Below are 15,821 nucleotides of genomic sequence, written 5' to 3'. Positions count from 1 at the left end.
CACAATACCCCTGTGGTAACCTGGTATGTTTCCACTTTGTATTTCGGTAAGTGAAGCTTGTCAAATCTTGTGAGTCTGGGTGTAATGGTATTGAGAAAAAAGCATTTTTAAGGTCAATCACTGTAAATCGTGATGCTTCTGCTGGAATGCCACACAATATTGTGGCCGGGTTTGCTGTTACTGGATACTCTGCTTCTACTATGTTGTTCAAGGGTCTGAGGAACTGTATGAAGCGCCAAGACCCCCCTTTAGCCTTGCGCACCGGGTACACAGCTGTGTTACATGGTGATTCTGAGGGGACCAATATGCCATTGTTTATAAGGGCCGTTATGGTTTCATATATGCCTTCATCTGCCTCTTTTGACAATGGGTACTGTTTCACTCTTGGTAGTATGGCACCTTTTTTCAATTTTATCCTTACACCCCCTATGCTTTTTATGCATCCCACGTCATAAGGGCTAATAGTCCATAAGGATTTGGGCACCCTTGACATATCCTCCTTAAAAAATGGGACTGGGGTGCCTGCGGGTGCCTCAAGTGCCATTGCAATTTTCTGTGCTACTTGTTTGTGAGCCACTCTTAGCCATATTTCTACACTCATCATGAATACCATTTCATCTTCTTCCTTTTCTTCTGAGAACAGCTCTTCATCTGACACCTGGGTCAGCCTACATCCTTCTGCTAGTGCTATCACCGCCCTCCATGCTCTCCCTTCTTTATCTTGGGCGTGCACAGCAACATAATCAGCTGTTGCAATAATGCTCTCAATGTCCATTACAAACACCTTCCCTTCCAGTTCGTTAACTGGTGTTTCTGGTCGGAACAGATAGGCTGCTGGCCTCCTCCATATTTTCCCTTCTATCCCTGGCATCCATGCAAATGCCATGTCTGTGCCATACTGGAATAGCTCGCCATCTACTGGCTCCGCCCTAATCGCTGTCTGTCCACAGTATGCTTGCAAAATCTGTCGTGCTGCGAGCATGTTAATCCCTGGAGTAGAGCAAATTATGCCATCCTCTGTAAAGGAGATCGTCATATTCAACCTGTTCATTATGTCTCTCCCCAGTATATTTACTGGTAAGGCACTATAATACAAAAGTGGGACTGACAGATCATAATCTCCAATAGATAATGGAACGTTATCAGTAAATGGAACCAACCCCTTAGCCCCAGAAAATCCTTGGGTGTTCATGGCTTCGCCTGACATTTTAAATTTACCTTCCCTTATGCAAGACCGGGTTGCCCCGGTGTCAACAAGGAATGATAATTTTTTGTCACCTATCGTTACCTCTATGCGTGGTTCCTCCGCACTATTAGGTGTTACTGACAGGATGGGACACACCAAGGCCGTCTGTGGGCTGGCCTATTGGGGGTACAATGATTGGCCATTCCCTGTGTAAGGGTTGTGTCCCAACACCGTCACCCTACCCAATTGCGTTTGTTGAGTTTGGGGTGGTGGTTGTATTAACGCTACTTGTTGTTGTGGCGGTGGCAGTTGCTGTGTTATTTGTTGTTGTGGCAGTGAATAAGTTTGTGGCTGTTGTGTTGTTTGTTGTTGTGGGTCACTCCCTTGTTGTGACATCTGCTGTTGTTGTATGCCCTGCTGTTCTTGTGAGGTCCTAGGTTGTGCTTGTTCATTCCATGCTGGTGTTCCTGGCCTGACCCTACATGTACGTGACATGTGTCCTAATAGTCCGCAGCTCCAACACACGGGTGGTTCCCTGCTTTGCCATGGGAAGCTCCCTGTGTTGTCCTGGTATACGGGTTGCCCTGTGGGGTAGTAATTTCTAAGTCCCCCAGCCTGTTGTTGGGTATTATATCCGTATCCTCTCCCCCTCATAAACCCTCCTCTCCCTCTGTTATAACTATAATACCCAGTTCCTTGCATTGGGTACCCTCCTCCCATGTTTGGTGCGTGTAATTGCAGAGGCGGCACTTGCTGTATTACACCTTGTGGAGGCGCTATTTGAGCGGGATCTTGTGCAGCCACTACTTGCGTTGGGCTTTGGGCCACTGGTGTGGGCGTAGTTATTAGTGCCCCTTCCATTGTGTATTTAGTAAGTTTTTTCTGTACTAGTTTGGCCTCTTCTGTTTTCCTGTCCTCTTCCTTTTGTTTCATTTTTCCTTGCCATGTCCTGCAGTGATGTACTATAGTCAGTTGTATTTCTGGCCATGGTTTTGCTTCCATCCCCACTACTTTCTTTAGTTGTTTCTGAACTCCTTCTGGGAGCCCTTGTACTAGTATATGATAAAATATGGCTGGTGTTTTGTCCCATTGTTCTCTAGTTTCCATGCGCCACTTCTCTTGAATATCCTGGATATAATCAACAGGATCCTCATTTTCACCCATCTTACGGGAAGTAATGGCTCCTATGTCTGATGTGTCTGGGTACTGCACTCTCAGTGCCTGCCATAGCGCATGTCTGCAGTTTGCAAATGGTGCCCCATCATGCGATGTGTTCGTTATTGTTACCCCATGGAATCCCGCTCTTTTCCAAATGTCATCCGCTCTATCCCCTAATATTGATATTAACAGGCCCTTCACATCTCCTACTGCTAGTTTCTGTCCTGCGGTGTGTTTTTCCATTTCATATATCCACTTACCCGCACCTCCACTTAGTGATGGGAGCCTACATTTTATATTTTTTTTTATCCGTATGTTTCCAAGGTACATACTGTGGTCTAACCCCTCCTCTCTCCAACAGTGGCATTAAATTCTGTCTTGTGTCACCCTTTACGCTCCATAATATTGAGTCTTCACACCCCTCCTCTTCCCCCGTTTCCTTTACTACTTCAAATTCTTCCTTACTACCTCTGCTCCTACCTCCCTCTTCTTCCTTTCCCCTTTTTTCGTCATTTCCTGTGTTCAATACGGGTATGTTTATTTGTCTGTCTTGCCTGCGACTAGGGAGGTCCCTAAGCCGACATGCATAAGGTGTAAGTTCGTTCATGAAGGGCGCGAGCTTTATTCTGTGCAGTGAGCGTGCGGTGGTTGAACATGTAGGGTGTGACGTGGGAGGGCGTGATGGGGATGTGGGTGGCGTGGTTTCATGGGTTTGTGTTTCCCCTATTCTTTTCACTCCCTCCGTACTTCTCTCCAGCTCCTCCCATCTTCTACTCATCCAGGGCGAATCTATGTTTGTTCTAGTGAGGTATAGCTTATCTAAGCTTTCCCTTTCACTCTTTCTTCCATCCTTCTCCACTCCTTCTTCCTCCTCACTGCAAAAGTCATTCATAAATGGCACCCCCCACTCTGCCTTTTTTCCTTTTATTGTTACTGTTTTTAAGTCTATTAAGTCTCTTTCTCCCCTTTCGTTGTTATCAACTGTTCCCCCTAGTGCTGATGTTGTTGCTACCTCTCTACTTTTATATACATCTCCCCATCTTTCACTCTCCCTACTCCTCCCTTCTCTTCCCCCTTCACTTCTCTCCTCCATTTCCCTACTATTTTCCTCCCTTTTTCTTTTCAATTCCTCCATTACTTCGTTGCTCATCTGTTCCAATATTCTTTCATCCTCTTTCTTCCTTTCCCATTTCACCCTTTCTCTTTCTACTATACTCTCTATTACCTTCCCCTCTTCATATTTCTTAGCTGTCTCTGATAGTACCCTCCTCCTCCATATTTCCATTTCCTTTTCCTTTTCTTCTTCTTCCTTCTTCTTCTCTCTCAGCACTACTCTTGATACCCTATCTGCTGCTGCTTTTACCCTTTCAGCTTCTCTCTTTTGCTCCTCATTTCGTTCCATTAATTTTTCCAATTCGTTCTTACCTTCTTTCCTTTTCCTCACTCTCTCTCTTTCCTCCCTCTCAAGTTGTTTGATCAATTCATTCTGCTCATCCCTTAGTTTTGCTAATCTTTCCTCCAAAATCTCTTCCTTCTGCCGTAATAGCTCCTCTCCCCTCATTTCACTCTCTCTGGCACTATCCTCGTTTGTTCTCTTTACCGCCTCCCTTTCTTCTCCAGTTAGTGAGCCTCGTAATTTCAATAATATCTGTGCAGCTACCCACTCATCGTTTCCTATCTCTACAGTCTGCTCTTCTCCAATCCTCTCTTCCCCCAGTGGTATCTTCCTATGAGCCACATATGGTGGAGGGCTGTATGCCGGGTTCGAGTATCCTTCAGCCGCCCTGAACTGTCCTTCTATTTCTCCTAATTCTCTTAAAGGGTACAACCCTCCTCCCTCTGTTTTCACTCGCGGTGTTATGGGTGTCTCATTGTTCGGTTCCTTTTTTATGTCGTTTGATTTATCAATCTTTTCTCCTCCCTGTCCTCCGTTCCCCGTATTCTTTGTGCTTTCGCACCCCTTTTCCCCATCCGTTCCTTCTTTCTTAATCTCCTTTTCTTCCGGTGTTTCCCCCATAGTGAACATTCCATTTGGTCCTGGTCGGGACCCCTGGAACATCCTCCATAAGTTAAACACTTCCACATGGTTTGCCAACTTCTTCCCCTTGTACGTATTGTGCAGGTGGTTTAGTAGTGAATGTTGGGCATATGGATCGAAACTACCATTAGGCGGCCATGGTGTTAACATTTTGTTGTCCGTCCCCTGGGTCCACTCTATGCTGTACTTAATTAATTTCTCCCTATGTGGTGGCAGTGTGGTGCATATGTGTTGTAGTGGGGTAGTGAGGGTGTTCCCCCACCCTCCCGACCCTCTCCCGTATGACATAGTGGCACTCCCCTTGTTACCCTTCCCTTTACCAGCAGTTTACAATATACAACCTTGTATTGCTTACCTTGCCCCGCAAGTGTGGGGACTTACGGCAATCCTTTGACAAATTATGCAATAATAATAAATATGATGTTATATTATATTCCTTCCCCTACGGCCCCCTGCGGCCGTAGCGCACGCAGCCCCCTGCGGCTGCGTACCCCTTACGACGATCTTATACAGTCGTCCTGTTTCTCCGTTCTCTTCCCCCTTTTACACTTGCCGTGGCCGGCGTTCTCCGTGCGCAGCCACGCCCCTTTCCCCTTCTCCTCTTTCGGTCCACTCGTTTATCGTTTATCTCCGTATCCGCTCCTTTATCATGTTTCTCTTCCCCACCACTCTCAAACCCAAAGTTCCTTGTGCTCGCGATATCCTATTAAATCCCTACTGGTGACGTCACCGATTTCTTCGAGCTACTGGTATATTCTTGTTATGTTCTTTAAGTTCAAAATACACTTGCAATCTACCCCGCTAACCCTACAGCTGTCTTCCTGTCTCTCCTGGAACAAGGTAATCTCATCAATAATATAACCGGACTGCGCACGCTGCGTCGCCTCGCGTGTGATACGCCCCTCAACAGGAGGGCTTAACCAGCCAATTATCTTCCGTTTTGGGCAACTATGTAACTAGCTACCGCCCACAGGGAAACGTCATCTACCTATCGAGTTTCTTGCTCGAACAATAGGGAACCTCATCTACTCATTGATCAATAAATGTCAAATCGTAGGAAACCACACACACCCACCCTCACACGTAGTCGCAATCTAGGCCATCAGTGTCTTACGAGCGGCTGCACGTGATGTTTTCGTGCCCCGCCCCCCTCTTTTGCGTAACTTAGCCGACTGCTCTCGCACTCGTCCGCTACCATTCATTCCATTGGCAACCCTCAGTTAAACCTTCGCCGCACATCTGTACAATACCTCCCTCCTCCCTTATTTACTTCCTCCCCCTCCCTCACAATTTCGCATTGCTTGTTGTGCGTGTCATGCTCACCAAGTTCTCTCGATGCAGGGCCGCTCGACTGCGTGCACCCCTCCAAGCGGCTCGCCACCTCCCCTCGTCTGGACCACGTCTGGACACTCGCCGACCGCGGGCGGGATACTTCTCAACCGGCTCCCGAGGGCCAATATCCGGATTGCGCTGTCCGGTCTTCTCGCAGCTCCGCGATGGTCCTGTAGTCCTCAGAAGGGGGCAACGGCAGAGGGGGCCGCACCGCCGGGCCTCCTCGCAACGGGAGTGCCTGGAAAAATTAAAAATAAAAGTCGATCTTAAACAGATCTCAGCAGTGCCTCCAACTTGTCGGGGGGAAATTCTGCCGGGGTCGGCCGGGCCGTCCGCAGACCTCCGGGCAGGGAGGCCCCAACTCCTCCCGTATATCCCAGATGAGATAGAGTATGAGACACACACAAGGAGCAAGGTGACTCTGCTGTTTATTTAGACAAAACGGCAGGGATGGGTCAAGGAGCGTACGCGTTCGTCCTGACACACACACAATCGTGGGGCTCGCAGGCCCTTTTTACTGCATTATGACGCGCTACTTGCGTCACTTCAGAAAGTTAACAAAAAACCTATCGCCACTCTTAATTGGTTGCTCGAGTGGTAGGGTTAGTATAGTACACATATAGAGAATGATATTAGTGGACAAGGTGTAGTCAGGTGGTATATCTGGGTTGTCCCTACAATTAGATACATAAGAATTGTTACATGAAGACTCCTGAGGATTGGCTAATATTACTGACGTCTGAGATAAGAGCCCCATGTTCTGATTGGTGCACTCGTGAGCTTCCCAGCCTGGGACCACCGTTGTTCCCAGCTCTCGGTGTACCTGTGATTGCAACAATGTTTCAATATGGGTACGTGCAGACAATGTGAGGATTTATTCATAGGTGGAAGGCTGACCGCTCCCACTGTAGCAGATGTCCATTGAGCCTTTCAAGTGTATCGGCCTGTGTCTCGTAGTGAGGGACCCAGACGCCTTTTCTCTCCTGGGTTTTGGCATCTCGTCAGGTTCGGCTTGGTCACGTGGGGAGGGACCGTGAAAGAGGCAGAATTCTGCACAATTAATATTGTTTTTTCTACTGCGCGTCTGGTTTAATTTGCCGGCGTGCCTTTATCGTTGAGGCGCGGAGTGCGAGGTTGCCTTTGATGATTTGTTCTTGGATGTGGGTTTGCAACATTGCGACCTTGGCTGGTTGCTCCACCGGGTTCTTTCTGCAGGATCAGCAACCTGACTCTTGCTTTGTTAATGTCCACGGAAGCTCTTGTTTGAGGCCTACTCGGGCCTGGTGCTTAAGTAGTCTGTTTGGTGCATAGGTGCTTTTAGGTTATAATAGCATATATTTCCATGACCAGTATCGTGTTTCCATTATACCTCTCATGGTGGTAATGGGTTTCAAGAGAAGCGTGAGCAAGCGTTATAGATGAGTTCATGATGCGTCTTGCGTTTCTGCATTCTGAAAGCCTATGTAAAAATAATAAAGATGCACGTCCGTGAATATGCCTGTCGCCTACGTCAGAGCACTGAGTATGTTCTTCGTGTAGATTGGTGTGGAAATGTTCAGTGTGTATATTTGTACAGATGTGCTTCCCGTTGTCTAGGTCGTCATGGCATCTCTAACGACGTGTGGATTTTAGTCTAGCTGATCCGAGCCGCAGGTGTCGGCATGGCCAGTGCGGGCTGCTGGGCAGGCAGATGGACACATCCGTATGTTCCTGTACCAGGGTACCTGGCCGTCTGGTAAATGGACAAACTCTTCTCGCGGCGGGTGTCTGGGCCGTGACCCTCTAGGCCAAGCGCGAGAGGTGAAGGACGGGAGCCTGGTCTTCCATTCTCCCACTTCACTTTTAAACCTTTTTCAGCATTTTCAAACTTCAGAGTTTGCACCTATTGGGGTCAGTCACTGTGCGTAGGTGGGCTGCCATTGGTAATAGGCAATCATTGGGCCTCATTATGAGTGTTGCAGTAAGGCAACAACAGCGCAGGTAGTGCTACCGGTGCTGTTGATACCTTGCCGCAACATTCCAAGTTCTTCTCGCGTGCCGCTCTGTATTATCGGGGCTCAAATGGGAATGGGGACGTACCAGGTCCGGGTCCCGCAAATGGGAATTACCGGGCCTGCAAAGGTCGGAATGGCCAGATAATTCCCATTTTTCGGGACCCGGACCCAGACCCGTGTTTGAGGGTAGCCATGCTGCTAAAAACGGCATGACAACCTCCAAACTCGTAATGAGGCCCATTGTTTGTCTAATTATAGTGGTTTCACTATCACGCTGCATTAGCTTCCTATATCAGCGCACAAGTGAACGATGAATAAATAAATAAATCCCGAATGCACACAGCACTCTCGACCAGCGTGGTATCATAGAAATGTTTCTTCACAAGTGAGGTCGAGGCAAGTGCTGCTAGTAGAACACATCAGATTGAGAACCGTAATGGGTAGACAGCCGTCTTCCATTGTCTTTGCATGGGCCTCAAAGCACCTTGGATAGACCACGATGCCTCAATCCTTGCCTCCCATTTGCAGCACATGTGAGGATTTGCACTAAGCACTCTGCTAAATTCTTATCATTCATTGCCTACAGCCAACTCCAGTACATGCAGCATGTCAGAGCCCAGGACTATTTCTAATACCTATTAAAAAGGTCCGTTCCAGGGAAAGAGGGCAGGAAAGCAATAATGAAGCTCTAGCATTTAATGTCGCTGAATCCGAAGGTGCGCCACCTGTACTGTGACATTGCAATGGAAGAATAAGTGTGCAAAATATCACTTTACTTGAAGGCTCACCTTCCTTTCAAATTATTTAAGTCAATGGCAGAGGTGTAGCTTAATAACAATGACCAGGTGCTTCTGCACAATATGATCCGAAGTGTCTCTTCTTGAATGGGGGTGTCATGTTTACCCACTGAAATGACAATGAGGCTGATGGAAGGAAGAGAGCTAGAATTGGAACATATGTCCCTAAGACTGTACACGGACAGCTGCAGCAGACACAGAATTAATGAATTATGTTACGTGAATTGCTGTTTGTATAGCGCTCATATGCTATTCTCCCTGCTTTGAGCTGCTGCATTTGGAGTGCATAGAAGCAAGGCTGTGCGATTCAAGTATTTTCAGTGGGGACGGCTAATGACATTTGTCGTGGGTTAAAGCCAGAGGTGTCCTCAGGTCGTGCTATCATGCTTGTTAATGCAAATTATGAAGGCATGAGTGGTAGAAGAGAAAGCCAATCACCAATACGGTGCATGCACAATTCAACTTCTTCAGGTGTGCATCATATGTCTGTTAGCATGAAGGAAACACATGTAGAATACCGCCAAGACCTTATTTATGAATTGAGTTATCTGGCTTTCTCCAGTATTTTCCTCGTTCCATTACTAGTGCTTGTTGGATTTCTTCTCAGCAAAGCTTGGTCCCATGAACACATGATGTGGACATTTGTGTATTATTATTATTATTATTATTATTAGTGTATTTATCGAGCACAGCCCTAGCTTCCGGAAGCAATGGGGTGCTTTACAATCATAGGGGGAAGAACACAGTGAGGTAAGCAGAGAAACGGGAGCAGGGAGCGAACAGGGGCGGGGGCGATATTGAATTTCCTTACTCTGCATTTGGCCATTTAGTTTTTTGTTGTATTGCTTTATTACTGGATTGTTCGGTGGATTGTGTTACACCGAGTAAAATACATGTAATAGGCATTGTAAAGTACTAGAGTGTGAGTACACTGTGGTGCAGATCTCTGGGTTAATGCTGGAAGTGGTGGACAGAGAACTCCATTTCTCACATTAGAATTGCCATTCGGAGCGATGCGCTTTAGACCGAGCCAGCTCAGGGTTTGAGATTTAAGTGCAATAATGATGTCCCCTTGAGCTCTGTGATAGCAGTGATGGTTATCAGAGCAGCAAGTTTGATGATTAAGGAGTAAATGAAAGATCGATGCTATCATTTCATTACAATCCTGGGTGGGTTTATTGGTTCTATGTAATCAAATCAAGCACATTTAGTTCGTGGCCTTGTAGTTTAACTTTCGTAAGTCAAATTTTATTTTGATTTTTTAAACAGAAAGTTCCCGCACACACCCGTACCCCTGCCTCTAGCCCAATCATACCCCTGACCCTACTCCACCACTACCCTCATACTTTTCCTACACACAGAGCGACACACACACACACACAGACACACACACACACAGATATATAACATATGAAATAAAAAGTCGACTTACAAGAGTCCAACTACAAGACCACTAAGTCAATGGGGTCAATGTCAATCCTCTAAACAGCTTATTTTATTGTGTTGCTTATAGTGCTAAGTGGGGGGGGGTGCTAGCTTCGAGCTTGGCATTTTATACAGTAGTGCAGTACTGTTGGTGAAGGGAGGGCAGGATTGCTATTCATCCTCCAGGTTTTGTTGAAAGAGACACCTTCTGCCGAAAACAGAGTTGGAAGTGTCACTAAGTTCCCTTATAGGGGTCAGCTCTACGGAGAAGTCAGCGACGTCAAACAGTTATGCAAAAATAGGGCTAACATATCCAATTTAAAGCAAAAAAACAAGGCTTTGACAGACAGAATTCTAGAGGTGCTTATGAAGTGGCCCACGGCTTCAGGATACACCTCAGTACTCCAGATAAATTGTCTGTTAACCCACTCATAGCAAGATCAGGTGTGTGACATAGTTCTCTCAAAGAAATTGTACATGTATGAAGTTCTTCTCCAGCGTCTGTAGTGGGGGAGAGTCCCTTGGGCCTATGCCTCCAAGAGATAACCTAAAGAGCAAAGACGTGTTGCGTTCTGTCCCCCAATGCAACATGCAAATAATGACAATCGCTTCTACCAGATGCATTATATATTTGGGAGGTGGGAGTAGGGTTGTGATAATGCATTTGATTGCTTTGGGGGTTTGTTTCTGTGTCAAACTTCCATAGGTGGAAACGGGGGACATGGAATACAATGGCCCTCATTACAAGTTAGCCGGTCCACATATAACGGTGCCAGCGAAACCGTACTGGCACTGTTTTCCTGACCGGCTAACTACAAGTTCTCAGGCCGTGTGGTGTTACACCCACCAGGTCTGACCTGGCGGGCGTAATGCCACCAGCCGCAGATGGACGTAGATACACCGTCACCATTACCACTGGACTCCACGGGAATGGGGATTTACACAATGCTGGCTCCGGAATGACCACAATCTTTTCCCAGCGATATTATATACGGCGACCATATTATATGGGGATAATATTACCTGATGCCATTTTAGCACCAGGGCCATATCTTTCCTAATCATAGTCCTTTGCCTGGGTGCAAATATGCATTGAAATATGTTTTTGCACTAGAACAGTTTTCTCCGTAATTCTAATGGCATTTGCATGTCGGTTACTAATGAGATCCCCCTTAACCTGGGGAGTCTCTTCCCACCCCCAATCAAGGAGCCCTGCAACACTTGCTTACTTTTTTTTGCGCTATCCTTACTGAAGACTCATATAGAGCCACACAAATCTTCTCCCTCCCCTGTGCCCACAGCGAGCAAAGAACCAGGTCGGGGTTTAGGAAATATATTTGTAGTCATTTGAAAGATAGGTAATAGAGATCACACTAAAACAACACACACCACCTTCTTTGTGGCTCACAATTAAACTTCTTATTACACAAATAAATCACGCAAGTTGGTTGGGAAAAGCACAAATCACATTACTTTTTACAGATTTCACTTCATGAAATAGTCAAATTGGTCAATGAACACAAGCAATTTACATCTATATTGCTGTGAAGTTTCGATTTTCCTGCACACTTAAAATGCTAGCAGTTGGGTTTATAGATTGGTACAAATGCATATGGCAATTATGATTTCACCTACAATGTTGGTTTAAAATAAACACAGGGTGATTTAGCAGTTTGTTATCAGACACCCTCCCTCACTATGTTGAGAAATTTGGACAGTAAACATGGGGATGATTTGAGATTTTTGGATTTCAGACCCCCCTCCACTTCAAGACCTGTATTGGGGAAGAAGGACCAATATAATTAATCAAATAATGTTTTCTATAGATTTCAGCGCACACTGGGAATGAGATCTCTTAATTTTACATTTTAATTTGTATCTTTTATTAGAAATTCACCCTGTGGTGTTCTGCCAGGTGGAAATAATGTAATCAATATTTTTAGTTAAATAGGCTAAGGATCTACACAGTTTCCCCCACCCACTATGAAGTGAAATGATTTAAGGCCAGCAGATTCCCCCACCTTTTGGTGTCAAAGGGGTCAATTCTACTTAAATTGAAAACCTTTGTTTAATGTTCAGGAAAATGAGATGTATTTCAGGACCCTCTGAGAGTACAGGGCAGGGGTCTGCTCACTCCACTCCCAAGGAAGGTCCCCAGCTCTTCACCATAGAAGCCAATCAGCTTTTAAGCTTTCCCAGCAATAGAAAACTCAACCCAGATGCAATTTAGCAACATCTCCGTTTGGTGTTTCCTTGCAGCTGTTATAAGGTAAATTTCAGCAGTCCTTTCCACATAGTGCATCCACCTTATAACCCAGTTATGACACCATCAAGATTTTAATACTGGGCGATGCCCTGCAAGAATTCTCGCAACCAGGATTAGATAGTTAACCTTCCCTCTAGCCCAAGTTCTGCCTCTCTCTAAGGATTGGTTTAGGAGTATGAAGCATACTTATGGCAACTTCCATTTTCAATCCCCTTCTCTTCCCATGTCAACTTTTGGCAAACATCTAGCTATGTTTCTTAACCTTTGTGATTTACTAGTAACTGCCATAATATACATATATTTTCTGCTTCAGCTAATCATGGGGAGATTAATAAAACAGCAGCCAGGTCCGCACACTGTTGCACAGCCGTTTGGCAATTTCTGCTATTTTTACAAAAAGCATAATAGTTAGGAACATGCACTTTACTAACCACATTCAAAATGTTCCTCTCCACCAGTATCCAACTATCAAATTCTGAACATGTGCAAAGCAGCCAGAAAAACCTTTTTACTGGTCATTACAATTCCCTAAATCACAGTCGGATTAACTTTCTTTCAACAAAGTTGCCTGGAAATTATCTAGAATATTGAACATACATGTAATCAGAGCGACTTGTGGTTTCTGGGAAAATGCAACAATTGTTATTGTCCATTTAAACAAAGGGAATCTTCATACATCTATATGGGAGCTTCCCTTCCTCCAGGGAATTTGCCACTCTTAGCCAGCCAGTGACCAGATTTTTATTTTATTAGCCTCTTTTGTTTTTAATTTAGAGTTCAGCCTTGATTGCAGCCCCTGTTTTCAACCCCCTCCTCTACATTCCGGTCATGCACCAACTACAACTACAACATTGGGCCTGCACAGAACTACCCACAGTGACAGCAGGTCTAGGAAAACTTGGTTTTTGACACCCTTTGGGCAGGCCACATTTTATTGCAACTGTAAATGATGGGGATTAAAACCAGACTTTCAGTGAGTCCTTTGTGACATTTGCCCCACGGCAGTTAAAACGGTCTGCCTCTGGCCTACAGGAACTTTCTCATGGAAACAAAGTAGGTTTTTATTTTCAGATGTTTGGCAGTATTTTGAATGTGAATCAGCAGGGGTAAATGTTTCTCATATCTTTCTTTGAACTACAATACATAGCCATGTTTGGTGTCATTGTTTAAAAAGCCTATTTTTCATGTGAACGGGAATTTGGAGTTTCTGCTACTTATGTGAAATAAATTGCTGCTTTTCCTTTTGTATTGACAGGTATGCCTTTTTTCACATGGCCCTTCCTTGTGTTACTTGCAGAACCCCCACAGTCTGCCTTAATAGGCCTGTTTTCAGTGTGAAGTGTTTGTGATAAATGTGGGCAGGTCATTTATTTTCAGTGGGCCCTTCAGTTCTGTTGGATGGGAGCCTTTGATTGCACCACACATGCCCTCCCGTTCTTCCATGATTCTTTGGTTAGGAAGAGCAGGGCAGAATGGGGTTTTCAACCAAAGTCCTCTTTTCTTTTCTTCTAATATTTTCAACAATTCAAATGCTATTCACATCATTGAATGATGATGCCATCATCTGCTCATAAATTTCCACTTGATCCCATATTGAATACTTGCGATTCTTATGGTATGGGGTCAGGAAACACTTTATGGCCTTAATTGGTCTTGTTGGGTCTTTCACAAAACCCTTGCTATGTTTCCCTGTCTTTTTCTTCATCTGCACCCGAGTCCTTTCATTATCTAACTCAGAGCTACTCTCTGTACTCCATCCCCTGCCTCTAGGCACTCTCTAGCTCTATGAAATCCGAAATATCTCCCAGAGCCATAGAATCTGGACCTCTCTCACCTGGACCGTAGTGAGCTCTCAGGGTCACTTGCCCAGTAGATAATTTTAGGCCCAGGATTACACTCAGTTTCTTCTTCAATCATTAAAGGTAGTCTGGGAAAATCCGCCCATCCCCCTGAATGGATGCAGGTTTTTAATATGGTCTTCCTGGTTTGAATCTCTGGCTTTTCTCTTCCAGGGAAGTTGGTCAGGTGGTCTTTTTGTATTCTCATCTTCTGCAAGTCTAAATCCCTGATCGTGTCATCATAGGAGTTTTCCAGGTCAGAATTACTCACAAGATTCTTTTTGGCTTCTCAGGACACACTGGTCTAGCCACCTACTCTTCTTTGTGGAAGAGATGAATACTCATCAATATCGGACAGGGATTGGCCTTCTGGATCAGTTGGGGTGGGTTTGGGTAAATCTAACTGCCTCATGTCACCCATTCTTGATATGTGGCATGCCTGAGGTTGGTTCCCATTTGTACATGAGAGATTGTAAATGGCTGGCATGAGGCCCCGGATGGATGGGGCAACTCACCTTTATCAGTGGGCCGTGTCCCATATCCTGATTGGTTAGGGTGCCTAATGGCTTGGTGATAATTTTCAATTTCGTTGATGAGACTCTCAAACCTGTGTCTCTGTTTCCTTATTTCCGATTGGTAGTCAAAGTGCAGGGTTTTTAATTCTGACACTAAGGCCTGGTTAGTTTCAATCACCCTGCTCTGAGCTACCAACCGATCTTTTGTGTGCTGCACCTCATGCTGAAGTGATTCATTCTCCCTATGTGAGTCTTGTGTTCTGTGTGTATATTCAAGGCGCTTTTCCATAAAGAGAATGTTGTGATGTGCTTGTCTCTGCATGTGAAAGCTGGTGATGTCATGTTGGAGTGTTGCCTTGTGAATGTCGGAATGTTTACCCAAGGATTCCACACCCAGCCAGTTAGAGCTCCCCAGCCTGGGTGATGGGAGCCAGTGTTATGTCCTGTCCACTTATGTATATAACTTCATGTAACTGTGACTTAAGTACTTGTAATAAACATTTAAGAAATCCCAAGAAGCCTAGAAGTCACCCTACAACATAGGCGATGAGGTGGTCTTAAAAAGAAGAACATGCGAGTAAGAAACTGAAGAAAGTGGAAGAAGCCTCCTGCTGGGGGTGCAGGAAGGAGATGGAAAAGAAGACAACACTGCCCCAAAACACAATTAAGACCCATCACCCAGGGCACCAAAAGGGAGGAAGGAAGCCCTATATAGGAAGGATAAGCTGCCCATAAAATGGAGGGAGAGCTGGGTCCTGGGGCTGAAGAGAGGAGCAGGGCCTTGAAGGGAAGCTCAATAAGGGAGCTAGGCCTTTAAGATTGAGAAATCTGTGTGAAGAAGTGAAGCCTGTTAAAGTAAAACCAGAAGTGTTGTCTGTTAAGTGAAGATAAAAGGAAGCTTAAAATGACACCTGGTCCCTTAAACTGAAGAAGGAATCCCACCCCATACAGGTTTGAGAAACCTGTAGATTAAACAAAGCTTGTAGTGAAGATGACTCCCATGAGAGAGGGAGGAGCTGCGGGCAAGAGAAGACAGCTGATGCCATGACCAGCAGCAACTCTTTGTGGTAGGAAGGTGTTCCTGGTGTATGGTGTGCTGGGTGAAGCTGTCGCCTGTCAGAGGTTGCATTGCAAGTGTGAAGTACTGAGGGGTGAAGAAGAAAGCTCTGCAGTGATGTTTCCATTCACCAGTCAAAGTATCATTCCCCAGTCAAGCAGCGCAGGGATGTGATGCTTGAGGGGTGAAGAAGAAAGCTCTGCAGTGATGTTTCC

The sequence above is a fragment of the Ambystoma mexicanum genome, chromosome 3p, assembly GCF_040938575.1.
Source record: "Ambystoma mexicanum isolate Mex_15411 chromosome 3p, UKY_AmexF1_1, whole genome shotgun sequence".
Classification (NCBI taxonomy): domain Eukaryota; kingdom Metazoa; phylum Chordata; class Amphibia; order Caudata; family Ambystomatidae; genus Ambystoma; species Ambystoma mexicanum.
The sequence above is the reverse complement of the archived record's forward strand: the minus strand, read 5'-3'. Positions refer to the sequence as shown.